This window comes from Lathyrus oleraceus, chromosome 3 (assembly GCF_024323335.1).
Source record: "Lathyrus oleraceus cultivar Zhongwan6 chromosome 3, CAAS_Psat_ZW6_1.0, whole genome shotgun sequence".
Classification (NCBI taxonomy): domain Eukaryota; kingdom Viridiplantae; phylum Streptophyta; class Magnoliopsida; order Fabales; family Fabaceae; genus Lathyrus; species Lathyrus oleraceus.
Window position 1 is genome coordinate 225745654 of NC_066581.1, and position 12188 is coordinate 225757841.

Here is a 12188-nt window from a genome sequence, read left to right on the forward strand (position 1 = left end):
TCGAAAAATGTGAGAAAACGACCTAGCGAAGCGCAATCGCACGCTCGCATGATGGACTGAATAGAGTCGCCTACGAAATTTATTTATTCCTAAAGAGGAAAAGGGAAATCTGGATAAAATCTAAGAAAGAACGACAATGATTATGGTCGTCGCAACCAAATCAAGGTTCGGGAGTCGATTACGCCAGGGGAAGGTATTAGCACCTCTCACGTCCGTTGTACTCAACGGGAACCATGAGGTTAATTGTATGCGTTAGCGTTAGCTTAGAAATGTTAGGCTTCTCGAGTTTATTAGGAGGGAAAGAATAATAGGATCAAAAGAAAAAGATAAGATGTTTTTGGAAACAAAGGGGACTAAACCTAGGTTTTTTATTAATGGGCCTGACAAGATTTCGCAATCCTGCTCCTACGTATCTCAATAGAGAACTCAAGGCTTACATAGTTCTAGGTAGAGAATGTTTGTTTGTTGATCAATTTTAGCGAAAGCTATATTGTATTAATTGACGAAAACATTATTTTACCCAAAAACAGATGAGGAGCGGACGTATACCACACATCGAATGGATTTACAAATTAACATTCGAAAAAACGTCACTTATCCCAACTCAACAATTGTGGCCGAAACATTGATTTGCATCATCTTAAGACAATATGTCTTTCGTTTATGAAAAGGTTTTGAAGATCACACGGCGGCGAAAAAAAAAGTTTGATGGGTTGAATGTATTTTTTGGGCTTAAAAGACGAATATTTATGACTTGCAAACTCTTACAACTTGGATCTAATACTCAGGACTACGACTGGATATTCCACCCAGGTAATTTTTTTTTTTCAATTTTATTAAGAAAATAAGTTTAAATATTTACAAGTATTTTGAAGAGAAGACGAATACTTATGGCTTGCAAGCTCTTACAACTTAGGTCTAATACTCGGGACTACGTCTGAATATTCCACCCATGTAATCTTTTTCTTTCAATTTTATTAAGAAAATAAGTTTAAATTTTTACAAGTATTTTGAAGAGAAGACGAATACTTATGGCTTGCAAGCTCTAACAACTTGGGCATAATACTCGGGACTACGTCTGGATATTCCACCCAGGTAATCTTTTTCTTTCAATTTTATTAAGAAAATAAGTTTAAAATTAACGAAAATTGCCTGCATACCCTTGCGAAGATCCGATATAAAGAGAATCCAAAATCAACCGAATGTAAATATACAAATAAATAAATAATTTTTTTCTTTGTACATTTAAAATGAAATGAATATAAAGTTAATAAATGTTTTAAGGTAATTTCAATAAAATTGAGGATAGTAAATGGCTAAGCCAAATTAGAAAGTTAGGAAACTAAATAAGGTAAAGTGACAATAACACCAAAATAAAACAAGTAACTTCAAAGTGCTCACACCAAAAATTGAACCCGCAACCTGATGGGAGACAACAGGAGTCTCAACCACCAAGGCATAAGGGGTCTGTTGGAAACCCAACATGCTCTTTGGTATAATACACGAAACTGGGTTGTAAGTTTTTAAAAAAAAATAAAAAGACGCAAATGGGCCTTGAAAAGGAGAAGGCCTAGAAATAAATCGGACCAGGCACCTATGGCGAAAGGCCGTGTTTGGGCCCAGACACGGGTTAAGGGTCCGGGTCGGACCCTAACTGACCCGACGGATGTAAATGAAGATAAAAGGTTCAGTTTGCAAGAAACCCTAGCATTCGGCCGATGCCTCTTCTCCTATTCCCTGTTCTTCCATTTTTCGTAACAGAAAGGATGAACATCTCCCAAACACCCAAACTCCATATCAAAAGCAAACACTTGTACTAAATGCCATGGAATCATAAAGAGAAAGCGAAAAGGGATGAAGAAACCATGAGTTCTCCGCGTGACCTCTTCCACCTTATAGAGGATCTCGATCTGGAATACGAACCTTCAATCTCGAAGCGAGGAGGTCGTCGAAACATGCAGCCCGGAACGCGTATCGCACGGCCACAATGAAGGGAAGGCGGCGAGCGGCGGAGCCTCCTTACGCCGGAAGCACACGACGAGCGGATGATATACCCGTATGACGGTTGTCGAGCAAAACGAGGTGACAGGCAATTAAAACGAAAAGTGACCGAAAATAAAGTTTTTGCAAAGTTATTGGATGGATGCGAGCGATGGATTCGAGCAGTGAGAAGAAAATACGGTTCGTTCGTCCCAGAGATCCGGTTTCAGGAAGGAAATTTTTGTTTCCTGAAAACTATTTCCTCTTGTTCCTCTGCCAATGCCCTTCTGTTTTTTCTTGCTGGTTTTTTTTGTTCTTTCTAATATCGCTCTCTGAACTATGCACAGGTATCTCCCTTTCATTTTTATTTACTTCCCTTTTATCTTAGAACTCTTAGGGTACCATTTTTGTAAAAGGAATTGAACTTTGATAACTTTTTAACAAACAGAAATTTCTAGCCTATTTTTTGTGTAAAATGTCTATGTCATACTGGTGTTATGATATCCTGAGAAAAGAAGTCTTTACCTTTCTGTTTTGACTCTTAGCCTTGTACCTTTTTTCATAAAACCATGCTAATGTCTGTTATTTCTTATGCTTATACAGGACAAAATTCTACCAACAAACAAGATTGCTGGGTTGCTGTTGTCCTCATGGAAAGAGTATTCACGAGACCACCTTTGCAAGCTTGGGAGCTTATTTTTTTTATTATTATTTTTATGAAATTGTATTCATTTTGTTATAAAGAAGAGAAAAGACAAAACTTGATGTACATGGATTAAATGATAATATTAAATCTGTAAAACAAAAATTCCTGCTATGTCTAATTTTTGAAAACTTGAATTGTTATATATATATATATATATATATATATATATATATATATATATATATATATATATATATATATATATATATATATATATATATATATATATATATATATATATATATATATATATATAATAGTGTTATCCTAATACTTATGAAAAAACTCTTGTTAGAAACTAATTAATCAATAATAATCAATTAGTACCTGACTTGAAATTTTAAGTATATATATATAAAAAATAAATAATGCAACAAGTAAAACTTCACCCGATGAAACTAGAACTTCAATGCAAGTGCAAAAAGAATTTTTAAACATCTGTACCCAAAGCGATGCAAGACAATTATCCATGTAATGTATGTTAGATGGTGCATGAATGAATGATGATGTCGTTCCAACCAAACTACGAATCTAACGAGAATATGTAGCAAAACTTAAATTATCAATTTAACAAAGGTTAAATGAAAGTCAAACCAATGTTTGTTATGGACATGTAAGGGATAGAAAAATGAAAGATCAATCAAAAGAAATAAGTCAAAACAAATAAGTCAAGCAAGATGGCCATTAATCCCAAATTATGTACGGAATATGAAATCCTTATGACCCCGATGACCATCAATTCAAATAATGAGATAAGAGATGAATGGGTGTTTTAAAGATGGATGACTTTAGGTGGGGCAAATTTCGAGGTGTGACAATGCCTTATTAGTTCAAATTGGTCTGATTTGTCTGTGAGACTTGTTGCTTAGTTTCTCTTTGTTTGGGCCTTTGACCTTCTCACTCTACTAAAAAAATGAAACTAATATCTCATTTTTCTATTTTAGAAATTGAATTGGAATGGATTATAATCTTTTTATTCTATTTTTACATTTTATCTCAAAAATATTAATAGGTTTAATTATAATTTTTTTACCCAAATAACTCACATTTTAAACATCTGTACCCAAAGCGATGCAAGACAATTATCCATGTAATGTATGTTAGATGGTGCATGAATGAATGATGATGTCGTTCCAACCAAACTACGAATCTAACGAGAATACGTAGCAAAACTTAAATTATCAATTTAACAAAGGTTAAATGAAAGTCAAACCAATGTTTGTTATGAACATGTAAGGGATAGAAAAATGAAAGATCAATCAAAAGAAATAAGTCAAAACAAATAAGTCAAGCAAGATGGCCATTAATCCCAAATTATGTACGGAATATGAAATCCTTATGACCCCGATGACCATCAATTCAAATAATGAGATAAGATATGAATGGGTGTTTTAAAGATGGATGACTTTAGGTGGGGCAAATTTCGAGGTGTGACAACGCCTTATTAGTTCAAATTGGTCTGATTTGTCTGTGAGACTTGTTGCTTAGTTTCTCTTTGTTTGGGCCTTTGACCTTCTCATTCTACTAAAAAAATGAAACTAATATCTCATTTTTCTATTTTAGAAATTGAATTGGAATGGATTATAATCTTTTTATTCTATTTTTACATTTTATCTCAAAAATATTAATAGGTTTAATTATAAATTTTTTACCCAAATAACTCACATTTTAAAATTAATTCTCAAAATAATCCATGTTTAAAAAAAATCTAAAATACCTCACTTTCAAAAAAAAAAATTATGGACGAAGTGTTGTTACTAGGAGAATTTGCGACAAATCTATATTTTTAAGATGAGGCACAAATTAGATTGGCGATTGTACATGATGTTGCCAATTCAATTGGCACCAGTGTACAAATGTATATGAGAGACACCAATTGACTTGACACCAATGTACACTGTGAATTTTTTTAGTATAAATAGAGGTGCCTCTTACCATTTTCTTCACTTCACACTTCATTTCAAATTCTTCTTTCATTTTCATCACTAGCTCTATCATGTTTTTTAAAATATATGGGAATGTATGTTATTCTCCAACGAAATCTTCGATGAAAATGCTTTTTTTGGAACATCCAAAGCTTTGAGCATCTTGAGAGGAGTTTGAAAAGTTGGTTAGACTGAGAGATTAATGATGGGGAAAAATCAGAAGTATCGAGAGAATTATTTCGTACATCTCAATTGTATATGACAATAATGCTACGCAGCGCATGTGGGTGCGAGTTAGAGATGACGATGATGTTAGGGATATGATGTTTGCGGCAGATGATATTGTTTTGATTGTTGTAATCTCTTAGACATGTTGTGGTGTTAAGTTTTTTTATCTATTGTTTATGTTATTGTTTTATGTGTATTTTATTTGTATTACTATGTCTTGTGTTGTTCGTGTGTGGAAACTTTATGTTATAATCAAAAGTTGGTATATTATAAATAACAAGGTTATAAAAATTTAAAGAAAATAAATAAATGTTCATGTAGAACTTGCTCCAACATTGATACATTTTGTCCAATTGTGTCAGGGCTGATGGCATAAACCACATAATCTTACCATTTTATCAGCCGTATTCATTTCTATTTTAATTCGCATGCTGTTAGGGAGACCCTTTTTCTTCCATCGCATGTTTCCATTGTGCCAAATCATGTCCCCTTGATATGCAGACCAATGATCTTCCAATGTTACCACCGGGAAGCTATTGTTGTACATATTTAAAATATTTACGACTTTGTAAACATCAGAGAGATGCATGGAAGTGTCTTGGCGGGCATATGAACATGCCACAATGACATAGGAGCAAGGCATACATAAGGCTTGAAATTTGTCACAGTCGCACCAACCTCTATTCAGTTGGACCCGATAGTTTCCATTCGGCTTCCCTCGTTGTGGTCATGTGTTTCTTTTACACTAAAAGTGTGTCTATAACGGTCAAAGATTGAAACAACATATGTGATAGCTTTGAGAGTTCCCTTCTTCATCACTTTCATGCAAATTTCACTGAATAATTGCCCCGACTGTAACACTGAATGCCATTTTTCGCCTCTAGTTGAGAAAAGTGATCCCAACCTAAAGTAGGTTGCTCTCACCAACACAGTTATTGGTAGGTTTCTAAAGCCTTTAAAGACGTCGTGCATGGATTCAACAAGGTTTGTTATCATGTGGCCTCATCAACATCCTTCGTCACATTCCCTCGTCCACTTCTTCAATGGAATGTTATCCACCCACCTTAATACATCCGCATTTGACAATCTAATTTCCTCACGGTAGTATCAAAATGATGGTTGAGTTAAAGCATACCCTGCATTCACAACTTTTTTATAAAGGTTCTTATCTTTGATTTCCTGCATGAAATTTTATGTGATATGTCTAATGCAATAGACACGGCTAGAAGAAGGATTATGCCATCTCTGGATGTGTCGTTTTACTCCAAGCATGGGTGTGAGTGAACTATCCTCTTATAAATGTTTTGAATAATGTCAAAACTAGGAAACTTAGTATTTATGTACATTGGACCACATCTTATATGTATAGATGTGCATTTTCATCTTATAACACTTAAAATTAGATTAAAAACATTTTTACAAGTCACAATTATGCTTTTATATGTAAAACAAGGTTATGGGTCGACACATCCAAGTTATAGGTCGAAACATATTGAAGGCTTTTTCAAAACCAAAGTTTCTTCCTTCTATGTGTCGACACATAAGTCCATGAGGTCGACACATAACATGATGGGGCCGACTCATGCATGCTTGAGGTTGACACATATTGAAAGCCTTTTAAAATCAAAGTTGTTGCCTTTTATGTATAGACACACACGTCTCTTAGATCAACACATAATACAAATGGGTCAACACATAATCTTTTGAGGTCGACACCAGCTGAAATTTTGACAGGCCAAATGACTTTGCCTTCTTGGGGTCGACTCCTAGGCATCATGGGTTGACACATAGAAGCTGAAATACTTCTATGGGTCGACTTGCACATACTTGTGTCGCGGCGCAAAAAAATACTCGAGCGTAAGGAACACTAAAAATATGAACAAAAAAAATGGTCGTCGCAACCAAATCGAGTTCGTGAATCGGTTATGCAAGGGGAAGGTATTTAGTTTCTTGTAAGAGTATTAGTGTGATATTGGTTTGCGATCTTCTACTTATTGAGTGAGAAAAAGAGAAAGAAAAATATTTTTTATTGAAAGGTGTTTGACAAAATTTCTCAATCATGCTCCTACGTATCTCCAGGTGATATGGAGAACTCAAGGCTACGTACTTCTGCTTAAAAAGAACTACCAGGTTGATTTATTTTAATGAGTGATCTGTTAGGCATATCGAGTGATTAAACATTTATTTACTGCTTGCTCTTGGAGACAGAAGTCTTTGTTTGTTTCACGTCGATATGGATAAAGCATACTCGTTTCTGAAAATATTTTCAAAATTGCACAAGGGCGAAAAACAAGTTTGATTGGTTAAGTTACTTTTATCATGAAAATTTGATCTTTGCGAAAGGTGATTAAACATTTGAGTAGAGGTGTGCACCAAGCGTGCGTTTACTCGGGGTTTGCATGGATGTGGTCCCATTGCCCCCTTATTCCAAGTTTGTTTAACATGTTTTTGATTTGAAAAACTAATAATCATTTTGAATCTGGTGTGCTCTGAACGCTCAACCATCAAGAGGTCTAAAGAGATGTGCATCTCTTGGTCCTTTGTATTTCAATTTTTATTACGAAAAAAGGTTTTGCATCAACAAGTTGACGTTGGATCAAGTGTTGCAAGTTGATTATAAAAAGAATTTGACTTAATCAAGAGAGATGTTCAACTTTACATTTAATTTGGATTTGATTTGGGGGAAAAACTCGACGTTGAATCAAGTGTTCATTTTTTTTGTTCTTTCCTGAAAATGGTTGATTTTAACCTTTGAATTAACAATCAACTAACACAATAAAAATAAATAAAAATGGTAAACTTATTACACATCACAGGGATGAGTACAATTTGTCGAATGGGGATACAATACAATAATTTAACATAATAAAGTTCAATAAACAAACTGTAAATAACAAAAATCTCGTTGTAAGAAGACCCGAGAGAAAGCCAATGGACCAGAAATGAATCAGAAAATTGAACTACTAAATATAGCGCTATGTTAAGCAACCGTAAAGCGATCCATGTAGGAATCACCTAATTTGAGGTCGGTCAACAAAACTCTATGAGTTTAAGCAATTACAACACATTTGTGAAAAACTCACAACTTGATAATTTAAACAAGATTTTTAAAGATAAAAAGAAACAACACTAAAGAATTTAACGTTATGTTAAACAATCGTAAAATGATTCATGTATGAATCACCCTATATGAGGCCTGTTAATAAAAATTTATGCGTTTAAGCAATTTCTGAAGTTAAATTGAATTTTTAACTCCAAAATTACAATGCATTTGTGAAAAACCGATGATTTAAGCGGCATTTTTAAAAGTAAAAAGAAACGACAATTAAACTAAAGAATGTAGCGCTATGTTAAGTAATCGTAAAGTGATTCATGTAGGAATCACCCTATCTGAGATCGACCAACAAAACTTTATGCATTTAAGTAATTTCTGAAGTTAAATTGAATTTTTAACTTCGAAATTGCAATGCATCTGTGAAAAACCGATGAGACAAGTAAGTCGATTTTTTCTTTTCAATAATTTAAAATAATAAATTTAATCAATAAATAATTAATAATAATAATAATAAACAATATAAATGATAATGATAATTAGTGATAACAATAATAGGTTTTTTTACCGAGATAACCCAGTTTTTCGAAAAAATTCCCAAAATACCCCAGTTTTCAGAAAATTTCCCAATCTACCCCACTTTTAGAAGGAGGCGCCAATTGAATTGGCGACTCCTCTTAAAAATTGCAAGGAGGCGCCAATTGGATTGGCTAGGGCAGGTGCCCTAGCCAATCCAATTGGCGCCTATGTGTAGTTTTTAAGAGGAGGCGCCAATTCAATTGGCGACTCCCTTAAAAAAACCTTAAATGGAAAAACCTCCAACATGAAAGTTATAGATCTTTTCAATACAATGAATTTGGACATACATTTTGCATCATTTGGATTTTTTATGAGAAAGTTATGGGTAGTTGAAGTTGGACTTCTGATTTTTTCAACTGTTATCTGACCTATAATATTTTGTATTATTGCATGTGTTTCTGTTAGAGTTATGAAATTTTGTCCAACATAACAACTGAAGTAGACATCTTAAATTTTCCAATGCACTTGGTCCCACCTCAAAATAATTAAAAATGAGTGAGTTAGGACCTTGCGAACTTGACCTAAAATTAGGGTTTCTGTCAAAACATGTGTATGTGAATTTTGCCAAAAGGGACCAACTTCAAGCCCTTCTGTTTGAATGATAAAAGCCTCAAATGACAAAACCTTCAACATAAAAGTTTTAGATCTTTTCAATATAATGAATTTGGACTAAACTTTTTCATCAGTTGCATTTTTTTTGAGAAAGGTATGGGCACCTGAACTTGGACTCTTTGACAATTCAACTGTTATCTGACCTATAATGTTTTGTATTATTGCATGTGTTTCTGTTAGAGTTATGAAATTTTGTCCAACATAACAATTTAAGTAGACATCTCAAACTTTCCAATTCACTTGGTCCCACCTCAAAATCATAAAAAATGAGTGAGTTAGGTCCTTGCGAACTTGACCCAAAATTAGGGTTTCTGTCAAAACATGTGTATGTGAATTTTGCCAAAAGGGACCAACTTCAAGCCCTTCTGTTTGAATGATAAAAGCCTCAAATGACAAAACCTTCAACATAAAAGTTGTAGATCTTTTCAAGATAATGAATTTGGACTAAAATTTTGCATCATTTGCATTTTTTTTGAGAAAGGTATGGGCACCTGAACTTGGACTCTTTGACATTTCAATTGTTATGTGGCCTTTAATGTTTTGTATTATCATATGTGTTTATTTTAGAATTATGAAATTTTGTCCAACATAACAATTTAAGTAGACATCTCAAACTTTCCAATGCACTTTGTCCCACCTCAAAATCATAAAAAATGAGTGAGTTAGGTAGTTGGGTAGTTGACCCAAAATTAGGGTTTCAGTCAAAACATGTGTATGTGAATTTTGCCAAAATGGAGTTTAGACAAGAAGAAAAATGACTCTTGGGAGATCGCTTCAATAGACCCACCGCACAGTTGCGTTGCAACTAACATTGAACAAGATCACCGTAAACTGAGCACAGCTTTGATATGTCAAGACATTCTGCCATTGGTAAATAAAGACCCATCAGTGAAGGTGAGTATAATTATATCCCATATCCGAACAACATATAATTATACTCCATCTTACAAGAAAGCATGGATTGCGAGGACAAAGGCTGTTGAACAGGTTTTCGGAAACTGGGAGGATTCATTCAAGTAATTACCACGGTTTTTATGGGCACTAAAAACTTATGCCCCAGGAACTGTGGCAATTATGGAGACAGTGCCAGCAATGATGCCAGACGGAACCTGTGCTACAGGTAATAGAATATTTCACCGTCTCTTTTGGGCATTTGACCCGTGCATCAAAGGTTTCGCTTTCTGCAAACCTCTCTTACAAATTGATGGCACTTGGTTATACGGAAAATACAAGGGTACTTTGCTCATGGCGGTTGCACAAGACGGTAACAACAATGTATTTCCCATTGCCTTTGCTCTTGTTGAAGGTGAAACGACTGGTGGACGGGGTTTCTTTCTTCGACATCTCAGAACGCATGTCGCTCCACAAGCCAATCTATGTTTGATTTCTGATAGACATGCTGCCATTGAAAGTGCCTACAACAACCATGACAACGGATGGCATGATCCTCCTTCTACACATGTCTACTGTATCAGACACATTGCACAAAACTTCATGCGTGCTATAAAAGATAAGAATCTTCGCAAGAAGGTGGTGAATGTTGGGTATGCTTTAACTCAACCGTCATTTCAATATTATCGTGATGAAATTCGACTGTCTAATGAAGACACGGGGAGATGGATAAATAACATCCCAGTAGAGCAGTGGACAAGAGCATTTGACGGTGGTTGTCGATGGGGCCACATGACAACAAACATTGTGGAATGCATGAACGGGGTTTTCAAAGGAATTCGAAATCTGCCGATAACCGCCTTGGTAAGATCAACCTATTATAGGTTGGCTTCTATGTTCGCAACCAGAGGTGAAAGATGGAGTGCAGTGTTAATGTCCGGACAAGTATTCAGTGAGTGTTGCATGAAGGTCATGAAAGAGGAGAGCATCAAAGCTACGACACACGTTGTAACAGTGTTTGACAGTCGTAGACAAAATTTCAGCGTCCAGGAAACAATGAGCAACAACGAGGGGAGACCAAATTTAGCCTACGCTGTTAGACTACACAAAAGTTGGTGCGATTGTGGAAAATTTCAGGCCTTCCGCATACCTTGCTCCCATGTCATTGCAGCATGCGCTTATACTCGTCAAGACGCTTACACCCATTTATCTGATGTGTACAAGGCCAACACCATCATGAATGTATATAGTCAAAGCTTTTCAGTACTACCAATGGAGGATTACTGGCCTCCATATGAAGGAGATATTGTTTGGCACAATGAAGAGATGCGTAGAAAGAAGAAAGGAAGGCCAAAAAGCACACGTATCAGAACAGAGATGCATTCCACAGATAAAATGATAAGATTATGTAGTATCTGTCGTCAACTAGGACACAACAAAAACAATTGTCCCAATCAAGGAGCATCATCTAGATCTTAAGCTTTTTGTAACATTGTATCTAGATCTTAAGCTTTTTGTAACATTGTATTTTTGTAACAATCAATCATTATATATCATTAAGTTCTTGTTACAACGAGTTTCATAACCAACATCAGTACAAAACATCTGAAAACATAAATAATTCTAACTGATTACAACAATCAAATTAATATCGTCTCGACCGAACATCATTTCCCTAGCATCCTTATCAGTCTTCATTCACACCCAATCAAAGATACTGTCAAATCTCTCAATACTTCTGATTTTTCCCCTTCTGTTATTTTCCTGTCTAACCATCGAACCATCTCCCTCTTCAGTTGATCTAACGTGGTGATGTTCCAAAACAGCATCAGCAATTGAGGTTTGTCTCTCGCATAAATCACCTTACCGTATCGGCGACGAACACCAAACATGATAGCCAAATGATTATATGAGTTATGGAACAATTGGTCACACAACGCATCTATTTATAAGACAAAAAAGGTATTTTATGAGGGAGTCGCCAATTGAGTTGGCGCCTCCTCTTAAAACCTACACATAGGCGCCAATTGGATTGGCTAGGGCACCTGCCCTAGCCAATCCAATTGGCGCCTCCATTCAAGTTTTAACAACAGTCTCCATATGAACAACTTTCATGTTCATCAAAAATACATTTGAAACTTGGAAGCTCATCATTCATTTCAAAACATTATAGGTCATTTTGACAGAAACCCTAATTTTGGGTCAAGTTCGCAGG